This window comes from Thermobia domestica, chromosome 2, assembly GCF_964235325.1.
Source record: "Thermobia domestica chromosome 2, izTheDome1.hap1.1, whole genome shotgun sequence".
Taxonomy (NCBI): domain Eukaryota; kingdom Metazoa; phylum Arthropoda; class Insecta; order Zygentoma; family Lepismatidae; genus Thermobia; species Thermobia domestica.
The window spans coordinates 56,810,611-56,826,897 of NC_137455.1; the positions used below are offsets into that span (position 1 = coordinate 56,810,611).

At 34.7% G+C, this 16,287-nt stretch overlaps 1 protein-coding gene across 6 annotated transcripts in view; it reads left to right on the top strand.

Moving 5' to 3' along the window:
- The first annotated feature begins 5,983 nt into the window (after positions 1–5,983).
- The window catches only part of LOC145672463 (fatty acid synthase-like), a 342,995-nt gene continuing 332,691 nt past the window's right edge, over positions 5,984–16,287 (top strand). For 4 of the 6 annotated variants that reach the window (XM_081741622.1, XM_081741632.1, XM_081741635.1 and 1 more), the window contains exon 1: positions 5,984–6,043. The gene's annotated coding sequence lies outside the window, so the exon portion shown is untranslated. The remainder of the gene's footprint in view (positions 6,044–16,287) is intronic. The other 2 variants (XM_081741630.1, XM_081741627.1) reach the window with 2 other exon arrangements.

A 16,287-nucleotide genomic window follows, 5' to 3' on the forward strand; every position in this document is an offset into this window, starting at 1 on the left:
AGCAAAATAAAAGTGCAAAACACTAGGACTTATGAATGAGATAGGAAATTATTTCAAGATTCATAGTGAAAATATTATTTTACATGTGATAGGATAAAATGGGCATTTAGGCTCCATCAATAGCATGCAGTGTAGTCGCTCACGCTCTCGCCTTTCGTGCTAGCGGTCGCGGGTTCGATTTCCGGTGAAGACACTTGATCGGAGAAATGTAACAACTTTTTCAGGCCAGTCATCCTGAGTGAGGTCTTTCTGAATTTTCCTCATTTACATCAGACATATACGGGATACTACCTAACATAATGATCCTAGGCTGGATCCTTCCTCCACCATTTTCCGGGCAATATGATCGACGAGGGGCATCATCCAGGGCCGCAGCCAGAAATTTCATTCGGCGGGGATCGACTTTTTCCATTTTTAAAAGTGAATGTGAAGATGCTATTTCTGTGCTTTGGAAGGGGGGGGGTCCAAACACTCAATTTTCAAGCCTTTTAACTTTTTAAAACCGATTTTGTTAGTAGATTGTGTTGATAATTTATTATCGTTTCTTAATATCGGACATATAAATATTGAAGAACAGCATTCTGCTATCAGCACAAGCTATTACCTAGGACAGTGGTTCTCAACCTAATTCCTATCACGACCCCCATTTTATCACATCATCTTGCCAGGGACCCTCTTATAATTTCCGGTTTGTAATAAGCTTGTGTGGGATTTTTAATAAACCTATTGCGGAGATCTCATGATATCCATCTATTTCAATAATAGTAGAATCCATTTCTTATATATACACTGAAGACAGTAACTTCCCTAAACGCGAATGGATTAAAACCAAATTTGGTCAGTTCATTCATATTACAACTATCGAATCTGATCCGTCATACTGTTTCAAAATGGAGGCCGTTTGAAAATTTTAAAACTTCATGACTCTCTTAATTTTGGGTCATATGAGAAAAAATAAAGTAATTTCTAATTTTGATTTTAAAAAACTTGAACAGTTGTTAAAAAAAAGTTATTGAATCATTTAATTTTCGAGAGGCAGCCACTTTGAGTTACTTCATATTGTTATGAATTTGGTACATTGTTGTGTATGTGTTCAGTATCATCAAAACTGCTAAAAGCTTGTTTCCAATTAAAATTTAGGAAACAAATACAATTCCATACTAAAAGTCTACCTTCATTGTGGACAGTTTACTGGAAAAGACTATTCGCTCACACACATACAGGTGTACGTGTTAAATTCTGCAAAGAACAACAAAGGATCCTAAACAAAAGTAATCCCTTTTATTGCCGAAAGAATAATTTATCCATTGTTGATTTATCAATAATTGCAATACAGCTATTGCAGATTAGTGTTTTCGCTCTGTGATTACCTCAACATCAAAGCGCTGAAAAAATCACTAGTGAAATTACACCATGCTCATTGTCTCATTAGCTTCCAATTTTAATTGTAGGTTTTGTAGCATTTGTATTTCTCTGGTATGCAGTTCTCATTAGTTTCATATCATACCTCTTTCATTTAAATTGATTTTTAAACAGGTCGGTCCAGATGGAGTTCCACATCACCATTTGCAAAAATAATTTATACTAGAGTTTGTACTAGTTTTGTACTGTTTTGTACCAACAATAAAAAGTTTTGTACTAGTCCCAAAATGTCCCAAATTCAAACTTCCAATTTGGAACACACAAACAAATCTCAGTCCCATAATCACATATATCAATGATAATGGTCTCATTAGATAAAGAAAGTTTTCTACTGTTTTGTACCAACAATAAAAAGTTTTGTACCTGTCCCAAAACGTCCTAAACTTTAGATTTTATTGTGGAACACTAAGGTCAAGTTGGATTTCCACGTAGCCTGATTTCTTTCAAAATCGTCTCATTAGATAAAGGAAGTTTTGTGCTGTTTTGTACCAACAATAGAAAGTTTTGTACCAGTCCCAAAATGTCTCAAATTTCATCTTCTAATGTGAAACGCCAACAGCCATCACAGTTTTCCAAATAAGAATTTACAAATAAAAGTTGTACCAGAGTTTTGTACTAGTTTTGTACTGTTTTGTACCAACAATAAAAAGTTTTGTACCTGTCCCAAAACGTCCCAAATTTTAGATTTTAGTGTGGAACTCCAACTTGACCTCTGAGTTCTACATGTGCCAATTTGCATCAAAGTAGTGTCATTAGATAGAGAGAGATTTTTTTACTGTTTTGTAATAACAATAAAACATTTTGTATCTGTCCCAAAATGCCCCAAATTCAAACTTCTAATTTGGAACGCATAAACAAATCTAAGTCCCACACACACCAATTTCACTGAAAATACTCTCATTATATCAGGAACGTTTTGTACTTCTATCTAGTATCTAAAAATGTTTTGTACCTGTCCCAACATGTCCCAAATTTCAAATTTCTACTTTTAATGTGAAACACCAACAGCCATCTCAGTTTTCCAAACAAGAATTTACAATAAAGGTAGTATCAGAGTTTTGTACTGTTTTGTACCAACAATAAAGTTTTGTACCTCTCCCAAAATGTCCCAAATTGCATCTTTTAATGTAGATCGCCAACTGTCATCTCAGCTTTCTATGTAACAATTTACAAAAAAAAAAAAAAATACTAAAGTTTTGTAATAGTTTTGTACTGGTTTGTACCAACAATAAAAAGTTTTGTACTTGACCCAAAATGTCCCGAATCTTAAATTTTACTGTGAAACTCCAACTTGACCTCTGAGTTCTACACGTGGCGATTTGCATCAAAGTGGTGTCATTAGATAGAGAAACTTTTTTACTGTTTTGCACCAACAATAAAAAAGTTTTGTACCAGTCTGAAAATGTCCCAAATTCAAACTTCTAATTTGGAACGCATAAACAAATTTCAGTCCCACACACACCAATTGCACTGAAAATACTCTCATTATATCCGGAACGTTTTGTACTGTTATCTAGTATCTAAAAAATTTTTGTACCTGTCTCAAAATGTCCCAAATTTCATCTTCAATTGACGAAAATAATCTATCCAATAAAAAAGAAACCATACAAAATGTGGAGGAGAGAAGAATATAGGAGAGGTAAAGTATGGCGTAGGAGAATGAGCAAGAGGAATAAGTGGTAAAAAATTTTTGCACCCTAACATCTTGATAAAAGTAGTTGTTGTTTGCTTTCTTTATATTTTAAAAATATGTTGTACATACTATTTTATTATTATTTATGTTCTTTTTATTAGAGTTCAAAATGTTGTAAATACATTCATTGCTATACCTGTCTACACGTAGTTTAAAGGTCACTAAGTAGTATAGGGAACGTATACATTACCTTTAATTTAGCGTTTGTTGATCTTACTGCCCATCTTTTGGCCTTAAATGCAATTTTTGTTTTCAGGCGAAATATCGCAAATTTATGGCGAATAAAGCCTTGAAATAACCATATAGAAGCAAAACTCTTTTATTGAGTTTCTTTTAGTGTTTCCTGTTAAACACATTTTTCTACCAAATAATTTGGACATAATATTTTCATGAAATACCATTCTTATATATATAGAAATACATAGTTATTTCCTTTCAGATGAGATGAGATTATTTTAGTATTACTATAATTATTCATTTATATATATTTTTCAAAAAAAAAAAAAAAGGTTTTGGTAACATATTTCATTATGGTATTGGATTATCTTATTTTTTTCAATTTAGCATTTTCCTTTCAGTTTTCAGACACTTTCCCTTTCAATAGCCTTTTCACTTTCAATAAGTTATGTTTATCGCATACTATACAGTTATAACGGATCGAACGTTCTACGCCTTCAGTAGGTCACGTGCATTCATTCAGTCCGTGCATACAGTTTTCACTTTCGGCAATATTATTTGTACTTTTCTTTTCGTTTCATTTTCCATAGTTCATTAGTTTAATAAGTTCAAAAAAAAAAAAAAAAAAAAAACAATTAATTTTGTTTAAATACCTTATTTCTATTTATACACAGCAAAAGTTTTACGAAAAATTATACGAAAATTTTGTTTTTAATATTCTTTAGAAAAGGTTTACTACAATTCGATTCATTAAATTTCATTTTTTTAAAACCATCCTTTCACTTATGATTTTCTTAATGCAGTATTAAGTTTCAATAATCCTATATTTCTAATTTTGAGTCTGTAAGCAACACAATAACTTTTTTCAACTATATTCTTTAATATATAGATCTTTTAGTGTAATATATCTATATTTATTTTGATTTTCTTTTATGCAATTCATTTTTTTTATTTTTCATATATATAATTTTAAGGTCCCATTAAACAGGATGTGTTGTCTGTGTGATATATGATGTAAATAAATAACATAACAGATAAATAAATTGTGTTACTACATGTATAAGGATGTTGGAAAATACATATCCCATTATCCCATCCTAGTTAGATTATCGCGTTACAAACCCATTCCTAATCTTTTCCTTTTTCCTTTTTTATTTTTTTATATTTATACCAAAGTTTAATTGTCATTTCTCATTCTCTACACGCTCAACCTCAATATGAGTGTCACAATACGAAGCTACAAACTAGCCTTCCTGGGGACAACGACTCGACCTCAGACGACCACTTCTAAAGACGAAAAGTCCTCGCAGTCAGACGCCAGATGCCGACAATACAGTCCAGAGCATGGTAGTTCCAGTTCCAGTTCCAGGGTTCAGCCAACTCCTTGACAGTTCCAGTAGCAGATCCCAGAGCGCTACACAGCCACAGACGTCAACAATCTGCTTCCAAGATTGATTCCGATGGTCTCAGGAAGAAGAAAATGTTCTTCTCAATAGTCACTCCGCTCCAAGGATTAACTACCCGTTCCAGTAAGAAGAAGATGTTTCTTCCAGACGTTGTTCCAGTGTTCAGGTTACTGCTTCCAGCATCATCTCCAGCCCAAGATCAAAGCAGTAACTTCATCATCCGCTTCGAACCACGTCAAGCTTCCGATTGGTCATCTATCGCTCACCGTGATTCTACGCATCTTTAACAGCTCAGCATCTCTGTTCTTGACGAGATCTAAGGACAACCACATAAACTGTAGCAGTGTTTCCAACCCAGTCCTATCATCATCGTTGGTTTTCCAGCCAAGGACAAGTTTCCAGCAGCAAGAGTCCAGACTTCGATTCTTCGCATCATGTCGATGTCCAACCATCTTACCACACATCGATCCTCGCAGTCATCTTCGAGACTGGCCATCTTAAGAGCTTACTGTCCATCGTTCTGCAAGTCGACATCCCTGGCCAGAGACTTCTCAACGTGATTCGTGGGAAACGTTCCATAGGATCAGACGTTCTGAGATTCACTGCAACGTTCTACAATCAATGCTTAGATGCGTCATCATCATCATCATCATCTTCATCCTCAAAGATGGTCAGGTACCAGCTATTCTTTAGTCTCCAACTCTCGCCGTTACGAGATCCAGCTACCGTTGCCGACATGACGTCATCTGGTTGTCAACAAGCCTTTCTCCAGTTCAACGAACGATCTTCAATACCTCTACGTATTGATCACACCCCTTTGTTTACAAACACTTGTGTTGGTGTTTCTTTCAGTGAAAGTGATTTTAGTGCTTTCTCTATTCTTACTACATTATTATACAGTAACACCTCATTACATAGACACCGACCATAGTGCATGTAATCTATGAAATATTAAACAGTCGTTCTCTTCGTAATTTGATACATGACTTGTACAAATAAGAGAACTTCAAAACGAAGAGAGGGCTATGTGTTGACTATTGTTAACATCTTTTAACAATCTGTGAAATATTAAAATGTTTATTGTATTAAAACTAAAGTATCAAAAACTTTTGATTAAGCATGTACAGGAACTACACATATAGTTATTGTTGGAATATAGAGAAACTTTCAAATACAAAAACAACTTTAAAATAGTCTACAAGGATGTATGACGTCCTAGTTGTTTTTGTATTATAAGCCAGTGAAAGTACTTCACAATTTATATAAATACTTCCCAAAATTTTACTGGCAATAAGAAAGAAGACGGGAAGGACTATATTCATGTATTTCATAAGAATAATTTCATGTAAGTTAACCTTTTTTAATTTGTTGAATTTTGTCTTGCATTGAGAATGTATTTAAATTGTTCTCATGGAGGTCTCCTGATAGGCCTATGAAATTACCACATCCTTCAGATCTTGGTACAGTAAATCTTAACTTGTCTTGAAGATAGCAGACATCTTTAGTGCACTAAATTATCAATTATTAGAATTATTTACTTTGAACATGTCTGCAATATTTGTAAGATGTTTTGTTAATAATCTGATTTGTTATCTAATAAACTTACATCAAACTGAATTTCATTTCAAGACATTTGAAACCTAAATTAATAATCTAAATAGAAAACCACTATACTACCAATTAAGATGATAGCGATATAAGATACTACCGACTAAGATGATTATTTTCTATGCATCTGTATCAGTAAATAATTACACAACTCATCTGTAAATCGATACAGTAATTCTAGCCAGGCACGTACATAGGAATTTATTTCGGGAGGGGTCTAAACCTCTTAGCCCATTTTTCGCCGCTATTATTTTCAATGTAAAGAATTTGAAGATTTTGCATATTATGGGTTATCAAGCTCCTATATATACATTATAAAAGTGATTTTTTCCTATCTCGAGTAACCTTGTTTTGAGTTGCATATAAATTGCTTTGTTCTACCAAAAGATCATAGACTTCTTTATGAAAAAACAAGCTGAAAAGTTCGAGGCTATTTTTGTCAATTAGTTGTTCTTGCACATTTGAGACACACTGCTTCTCTCGATTTACAGAGTGAATCGAATAATGAGCGTCCTTTTTCACCCACTTGGAAATTGGTGCTGCACGAGTTGTTCTCTTCCTCTTGTTACCACAAGATGAACGAAGTTTGGAGTTACCATTTGACGTAGAAGGTCATCCATTCCGTCTACAACTCGGTTATCTCAAGCTGACCTGACAGGTCACGCGGGAGATTATCATCGTTCATATCACAATCGTCCCCTTCTTCTTCATCGCTTACTTCTGCAGGTTCAGGAGGTAATATTACAATTTCTTCTTCATCATTATCTGAGTCTGAGAAAAGATAATCCACTGCTTCCTCGAGTGTAAGAAAAGTATGACGTGAAGCCATTGTCACAGTTTGCTTGTATCAGCACAATAAGGAAAATAACCACTGGCAAACCGTAATCCATAAATATAAAAATGTCAGTGGCGGTCATTTTTATGAACTTCTGTACTTCCTTTCCGCTGACGTTTCGGAAACGCAATACTAAACAATCAATGGACATAAACACCCAAGAAACAATGGAAAATAAACTTTGTGCACATGTCTTCTAGTAACTACTTTGTGATACTCTGACACCGGAGCAGGCCAAGACGCGATGCCAGATCAACAAATAAACTAATGCTCTTGTCAGGCTTTAAAATCACACATTTAGAGAAAACTGAAACTGTGTTATAAAACATGAACTTATATAAACTAACAATAAAAAAATTGACAATTATATCTTTCAGTTTGTGGGCAATATTAAAGTAACTTGTTTATTTTGAATACGTTGCACATAAGAAAAAAAAAAAAAAACGAAGTCTTGCGAAAACACAACATCAGCGGAAAATGGGTTAGGAGGCTCCAAATTCACTACGAGCATAAATTATATTAAAATTTGTAAAATCATTCATAAAAACATACTTAATTTACAGAAAAGTCGAAATTTCGGGAATTCCGGACCCACCCTCTGCTTACGTCCCTAATTCTACCTATTAAAAAAAATTTGATGGGAATTTTTCTCTACTTTATTTTCCTTTTTCTTTCAAACAAACTATGCTTCTACAAACTGGTGTTAACGTCCACTTCTCAACAACAAATTAAAACTTGTTTTCTTATCTATATTTACTGGCATGTCTTCATGTACCTTTCCCTTGACTTTTTTTTTTTTTTTTGCGAAGGTTATTAGAACGTTTAATGAAAACATCGTTATAAACAGGAAGTTGAACGTTAACAAAACGTTAAATTATACATGTGTTCAACTTTCAAGGTATTTTACGGGATTCACACCTCTTTTTCTCTATTCTTTTCTTTGTTTTTTTTTTAAATAATGTTCTAATATTCAAGGAAAAATCTGATAATATTATCATTAGGGACTGTTAGGCCTATGCCTATCAATGGTGAATACATGCGGACATTGTTTATATACTTTATCAAATATTAGTTTAAGTTCTAACGTAGTGGTTCTCAACCTTTTTCAATTTACAGAACGTTCAGGCCATCCCGATACATTTATTTCATATTTTTATTATAAATAATAATAATAGCTTATTAATAGAACAACCCACATTATGCTTTATTTTTCCAAATTATGTTTTATTATGCTTTATTGGTAATTTCAATCATTGTTTTACATTAATCATGTATAATGAAGAATATTTACTATACATTAAATAATCTAAATATCTTGATCTATTTATTAATATTTTATGAAGCAATTACTTTCATATTTAATGAACATTCTATTTAATGCACTGTAAAGAGATATGCTTTGCTCGAATCAGTTTTTTCTATCACTTGTGTGCACCTTAGAGGTGCATATATACAGAAAGGGAAAGTATACAGAAAGGTGCACAAAAAGTACAGAAAGTGCTCAAATTCGAGAGGTGCACATAACAATATAGTGTGGAGTTCTTGTGTGCTATTCATTGTTGGTGGAAAGTTTTCTTTTCCTTTTTTTTTCTCCACGCCAAAGAATTACACCGAAAAATTTACAGAAATAAAAATAAGCTTTTCATTGTTGCATTGTTATGTTCTCAATGATTTTGCATTGTAAATAAAAAATATTAAAATAGTATATGTTAAACTTGCAGTTAAATAGAATTTCCAAGAATTATGCTATATATTTTAAATTATGCTTTATGCTTTATTTTCTAAAATTATACTTTTAAAATTAGTTTCTTCTGGGCCCTTAGACCACCACATCCATATGTCTAAATTCCTATTATGCTTTTTATGCTTTTGGGTTGCTCTACTGATTAATAATATCTATTATAATAGTGAAACCAATTAGTTTTTATAATGACTCTATATAGCACTGAGCTTTATTGCTACTGCTGGAAATTTCTAGTTGTGTCTCTTAGTACTGTCCTTTAAAGTAAAGGAAACAGATAAAGTACTTTCAATTTCTACGAATGACCTTAGAGTACAATCCTTAAGATTCAAAGTTGATATTGCGAATCAGAGGCAGGGATCAACCAATCAGATCGCACCAATGACCTTAGACTATCAATTGTCCCTAAGTTTCAAAGTGTTAAGATGAAATTTACGTCAAAATATCACGTTTACTGGTACAGTCCGTCTCGATTTTAACTATTTATTATTAAATTATTCATGATTAGAGCAACCGAAAAGCATAAAAAGCATAATAGCAATTTACACATATGGTTGGTATCTTGAATATGGTTGTGGTTGTCTAAGGGTCCAGAAGAAACTAATTTTAAAAGCATAATAAAGCATAATTTTAAAAATAAAACATAAGGCATAATTTAAAAAAATAGCATAATTCTTGGAAATTCTATTTAACTGCAAGTTTAACATATACTATATTAATATTTTTATTTTAAAAAACTATTTACAATGCAAAATCATTGAGCACATAACAATGCAACAATGAAAAGCTTATTTTTATTTCTGTAAATTTGTCGGTGTAATCCTTTGATGTGGAGAAAAGAAAAAAAGAAAACTTTCCGCCAACAATGAATAGTACACAAGAACTCCACACTATATTGTTATGTATATCTCTCGAACTTGAGCACTTTCTGTACTTTTTGTGCACCTTTCTGTATACTTTCTGTATATATGCATCTCTAAGGTGCACACAAGTGATAGAAAAAAACTGATTCGAGCAAAGCATATCTCTTTACAGTGCATTAAGTAGAAAGTTCATTAAATATGAAAGAAATTGCTTCATAAAATATTAATAAATAGATCAAGATATTTAGATTATTTAATGTATAGTAAATGTTATACATTATACAATGTAAAACAATGATTAAAATTAACAATAAAGCATAATAAAGCATAATTTGGATAAAAATAAAGCATAATTAAACAAAAAATAAAGCATAATGTGGGTTGCTCTATTCATGATATTTAAATTCTACGCTTTCGCGACCCACTTTAGGGGACTACCTTACACACCAGTGTCTCGTGACACATCGGTTGAGAACCACTGTTCTAACTTATAATAGTGTCATGTGTTTTAAGGTGGATCACTAGGTGTTGGGAGTGCTATGCTAAACGCTGCTTAAATAGTGTGGCGTTGCCAGATAGTGTCCAGTGTTTACTGATGCCAGATAATAAAGGAAGTAATCATGGAATTCTGCTTGGACACTTACTAGAGAAATTAGTTTTCGACCCTTACCGCAATTGTGCTTCTCGAACTGCAACGCTAGAATCCAGAAATTTCCTTATTTTGACAACAGCAGTAAACGTACAAATTTGGCAACAACGCATTATGGCGTTCTGCGCGTTTCGTCTCAAAATCTATTTCCATAATTGTAAATTAATATTTAAATAAAATATGAAACATACCATGAAAAATGGTCAAACAATATATCTATTTCGTAATAATATCGTTACTTTAAAATACTTTACACACATACAAATAAACATTCCGTAAAACTGAGCACTTCTAGTAAGATCTTACAGCAAGTGCCATCTTGTGTGCTCATTGTAAAACAAATCAAATATTTTCTCTTATTTGTTATATTTTTCGATATCAGGAGAGACAACCAAATGAGTCAGTGTCTTGTGCTGTAGCTGAAACATTACTCTATCTTATAGTACAATATTTATAATATGTAACGTTTCATTGCGCAGTAGTTAAGGCAATGAGCTAAAATATGTACTGACTTCCGGATGGTGATCCACCTTAATATAAAAGAAGAAGATTAATTGTAACAGCTTGCATAAAGTAAAAACATTTTCATAATAATGCACATTGTGTGTAATTGGCATTGTAAACACATACAACACTGGAATTGTTGATTTTATTTATTTATGTAATGATTTTTAATTTTTAAACACTAGATTTTCACATAAAAAAGATTAGTTTTATTAGTACACATTTTGACGAAGTAAAACCTAATCTAAACTCAACGGACTCAGGTTTGAAACAATAATAACTAATTCAAACAGTAATAGTTGAGGTTTCTTTCTTCATCAACCAGATCCTATTTCAAATAGATTAAAATTATGTATACGAAAAATCTAACCCAATATTAACAGATTTATGTCTACTTACCAGAGAGTTGGAGTAGGAATTAGATTTCTGGCTTGTCGGTATCTATGGCAACTTAGCCTGTCACGTATATGAGAGATGACGTTCCTCAGCGAACACACTATCCGATGAAAGGAAATGAAATGAAATCTTTGAGTTTTACGTCCCACGGTTATGCCGGTTAGGCTAAAGGAGACGGTGATGATGAGTAATGAATGAAATGGTGGAATGAAGAAAGTGGGAGGAAACGGGAGAACCCCGAGAAAACCCACGCACGCTCCGATGAAAGGGAAGGAAGAAAGGATTGGGGAAGGATGGAAGCGGCCTAGGGCCATTATATTAGGTACCATTACGGCATTTGCTTGGTGCGAATGAGGGAATCTCAGGAAAAATCTTACTCAAAATGTCTGGCCTGAAAAAGCTGTTACACTTTTTCTTCCGAGTGTCCCCACCGGGAATCGAACCCGGGATGTCTACTTATCGGTTAGAACATTATGACCATCTACTAAATATCTGCCATGTATAAATTTGGCTCAAAGGACAGTAAGGCATGGTAGCAATGAATCTTGCTAGGTGGAGGTATGTGGCGGCAGACCTGTATCTAAGAGGGGTCTATGGGGGACGGTTCCTCCTAAATTTTTACTGGCCCCCAAAATATTTTTACGGCAGGCTTGCAAATGAACTATAATATGGTTGGATCGGGCCCCCTACATTTTTGAGCTGGCTACCGGCCTGTGTGGCGCACCACAACTTCACACCAAGTCACTTAATTAATGTAAATTCTGCTGAGATAGTCGATGAGCTTCGATGTGACATTCAATAACATCCTAAAGGCGTTCAACTGACTAAGATCGAGTAAGTGGACCTTGCAGCAATTAAAATTCACTATTGTGCTCCTCGAACCGCTGCAGTACAACTTTGGCCTTGTAACAAGGAGCGTTATCCTGCTGAAAGATGTCATTGCCAGCTAATGGTCTCCTGGCTTTGGAGCTTTCAGTGATGTTTTACTTTTAAGGCATTCCTTAAATTCTGATAGGCACAAATATTAGAGAAAAAATTTGCCATTGAATAATCACGTTTCTAATATACAAGTCTTACAGAATTATTTAACGTAATTTACGTACTTTACTCAGCACAAAGAACTCAAGTTATTCACTATTGATAAACAATTGATATTGACAGAAGTAGTCAAAGTTCTTCTTCAACTGAAGTTTCTCAATCAATTCTATAACTGAAATGAAATTTCCAGTTTTATGTCTCATGGTACTGTCCTTTAAAGTAAAGGAAACAGATAAATTACTTTCAATTTCTACGAATGACCTTATAGTGCAATCGTTAAGATTCAAAGTTGATATTGCGAATCAGAGGCAGGGATCAACCAATCAGATTGCCAGGGACGGCGCCAGGAACGCTTGATGGGGTGGGCGGAAAGAGGCGGACCTAGTTTCTGGGTGGGCGGACAACGAAAATGAGAACTGGGCAATGTAGACATTTTTTGACAATAATTAAATTTCAATTTTTATACTCTTTAGTTAGCTAAGGCTGAGACCGAAATAGGGGAGAAACAAGGATGTGGAAAACAGCTGTGTTGGCCTTATAGAAGGTGCCATTCCAGCATTCACCTGGTAAGACTGAAGAAATGCAGGACTTAGGATGGGCTGCGGGAGTTCGTGGCAATATGCTCGACCTATCGAATTCCGCGTGGCACACACATTACCTCTACTTTCAGCTTTTTAAATAATAATAACAGTGTGTTCTGTGTAGTTGAAGAAGTTCAAGACTGCTTTAAGTCCTCTCCCTCCAAGAATACACATGAATGCATAGAAATACAAGAAGGTCCAAACAACGCAGACTAACAGATAATACTCTACTTTTCGTTAATAACATAAAATACACAATAAGTAGGTAAAGTAAAACAAGGATAAAATAGGCTGCTGCAAACATTTTTATCTTTGAAGTATTTATTACAAGAAAGCAAGAGGCAAAAAATATAAATGAGTAACTTCAGAAGCAATGCTGTCGTCTTTGCTCTCTCCAACATCTAGTTCATTTTCACTTTCCTCGAAATCGAACACTTCAAATTGCGAATCCAGTTTGTCACATGTATTTGTAATTTTTGTCTTTTTCCCCATCGAAGAAGAATTATTATCACTAACATCAACGGATTGAAACTCGCGCTTCTTTGAACACGAGAAAGACACCGAGCCTGAGAAGAAATCGCTAAATTTTTTCGACATATTACCTGAACAAGCACCGACTGCCAAGACTTCTGAACGCAACAGAGACCAACTCAACAATGCTATAATAAGGGTTTTTACAAATCTGTTTAATCCTCCCTCTCTTTCTCAAAATGAGACAATAGATAATACTGGCCAGCTCTGTCCATTATTTAGTTGGCTTTTTAGAAAGCAATTTTTTTTTCGGTGCAGCACATACAAACACTGGCGTTTCAATAGCACGATTGTGCGTGTGTGTTAAACTTCAATTCATTAATCACGACTTTTGGCATCATTATATTACTACAAGTATCTGTCTTAAAATCATTGTCCATTGCAGAGTTAAACAGAGTCATAGAACCTATTACATTACAATCGAAAGTAATACCTATTGCTTGTGAAGTACAGGATGTCCCCTTCAGTGCCGGATTTGCGTATAAGCTAAACAAGCTATAGCTCTCCTGGGGGCCCCCGAAAATTTTAAAGAAAAAGTGGCTTTAATGTCATTTCCAAATAATAAGAAAAAGCAAATAAGATAAAACGCACATACAACAACGATGTTCTGTACTGTTATGTATTAAGGTCTCATGAAGCAAGTAATAGGGCCCTGTTTTCCAACGCGCCTGCAATGGGACTTCTGTTGCCCAGTCCCGCTTATAATGGAACCCTCGTTTCCCAGCTCCGCTTGTAATGGGGATTTTGTTTCAGAGCCCCATTTGTAATCGGGACCCTGTTTTCCAGCCATTACACTTAGCTACTTTAATAAGATTTCACAGCATAAGTGATACAGTATCTTGTATGCGGATAGAACTCTAGTGCTACCCTTTTTTGTACTATTTGGAATTCGACAAGAAATTGAATCTGGTAACAGTGGATGCTTAAGAAGAAGGCATGAAACGACAAGCTCGCGAAATAATAGTAAAATATAAAGGAATTACAGCCCTAAGCGGCAATAATCTTTACATCGCGAAATTATAGCTATTTTATTTCGTTGTACGTAAGTATGAAAAGTAGTTTGCAGAAGTATTTTCATAACTTTCAGAACTTGGCACTGATTTTCATAGTGATCTATAGAGTTGAGTTGATTTTGAGTTTAACGTCCCTTTCAGCAGCGAGGCTACATGAGACGGGACCTACTGATTAACGTGGAATCCAAACCACATGAGCTCCCACCGGGAATCGAACCCGGGTCTCCCACGCCAAAGGTGCGTACGCTAACCGCTTAGTCACGGAGGAGCTCATATAGTGATCTATAGAGTGCGATAATAGATCACTAAAGGCAGGGGCGGATCCAGGGGCGGAGAGGTCTACGATCCCAGTTTTTTGAGTGACAAAAATAATTGAAGCCATTACTTACATATTTTTGAAAGTTTAGAGTAAACTCACGATATATCTATCATAATCTGGGTTTTAGTTGCCCCTTCTCCAGTTTTAACCTTCTAAGTTCGCCTCTGGTTCCAGCGAATTTGTGTCGTATTACACCTTGTGTAATCTTCGAGGGTTGCATTCCATTTTGAGTTACTCCAGTAACCTGACCTGGAAAAAGGTCACACGATTAGTTGAGCTTCAGGCAGTAATTACCAACCCTGGATGATATTTAGACTGTATTTACTTACACGGATCCCTGGAAACGTTTCAAACTTTACCAAACTGAATAGAAACAACTTGAAATGAGAAATGATGCGGTCTCCACATATTGTAGAAGCATGGCGTGGAGCGTGGATCATAGTTGGTGCAAAAAGAACGGCAAGGGACTTTATTGGTACCAAATTAAACTACTGCTAATTTTACAAATTTTACAGTTTTTCTGTAATGTATTCAAAACAGTAAGTTAAGTTAACGAAATATACACGAAAACGTATTTACTTAATAGATATGTATTAGGTCCATAAATTACCATATAGCATATATTCAAACAGAAAAGGCGAAATTTTGTCGCTGAAAAAGAATGCTAGAAATAAATTGGCCCCATTATCTTCAATAGCTTAGGGCCCCATCAAACCAAAATCCGGTACTGGTCACCTTTATTATTCTTCTTCTGTTGCAGGGGTGTCATTTCAGACTTCGCTTGAGGAGGCAAGAACAGCAACAACATAAGACTTTCACAGTTTGCACTAGTATATTAGTAGACAATCGATAATGTATATGTATTCCTCAAAATCTTGCGGGGGGCAATTGTCCCCTCCTGTCCCCCTTTAATGACACCCCTGTTCTGTTGGGGTGGGCGGATGGGTGGGCGAGGCCATCCATCGGGTGGGCGGTTGCCCACCCCCGCCCACCCTTAGCGCCGTCCCTGCAGATTGCACCAATGACCTTAGACTATCAGTTGTCCCTCAATTTCAAAGTGTTAAGATGAAATATTACGTCAAAATTTGAATTTTGGCAATTTTTTACCCATGAAAGGACACACGTTAGATCACCCAAACATACAAAAAGTATATACAATCCTAGAGAACAATTACATATTTGTATTTTTCGACAATTCTAAAATTTGCGGGTGGGCCAAATATACTCTTCTCCAAATTTAAGATGTATCAAGATGCTCTTGTCCAATGAAAGATAAGGCAAAATTAATAAATAATATGTCAGTTATAATACCGTACCATCTTAAGTCTTTCCATTTCATATGGATAGAACATCGCATTCATTCATATGATTATAATATGTTACAATAAAACATTATCTGGTAAACATTAAGCACAATATTCAAAATTCCCGCCTCATGCTGATTCAATTTTCCAGCCAAAATTTAAAATTCCCGCCAAACATAATGTGACACTTTTGACAATATATTTTGG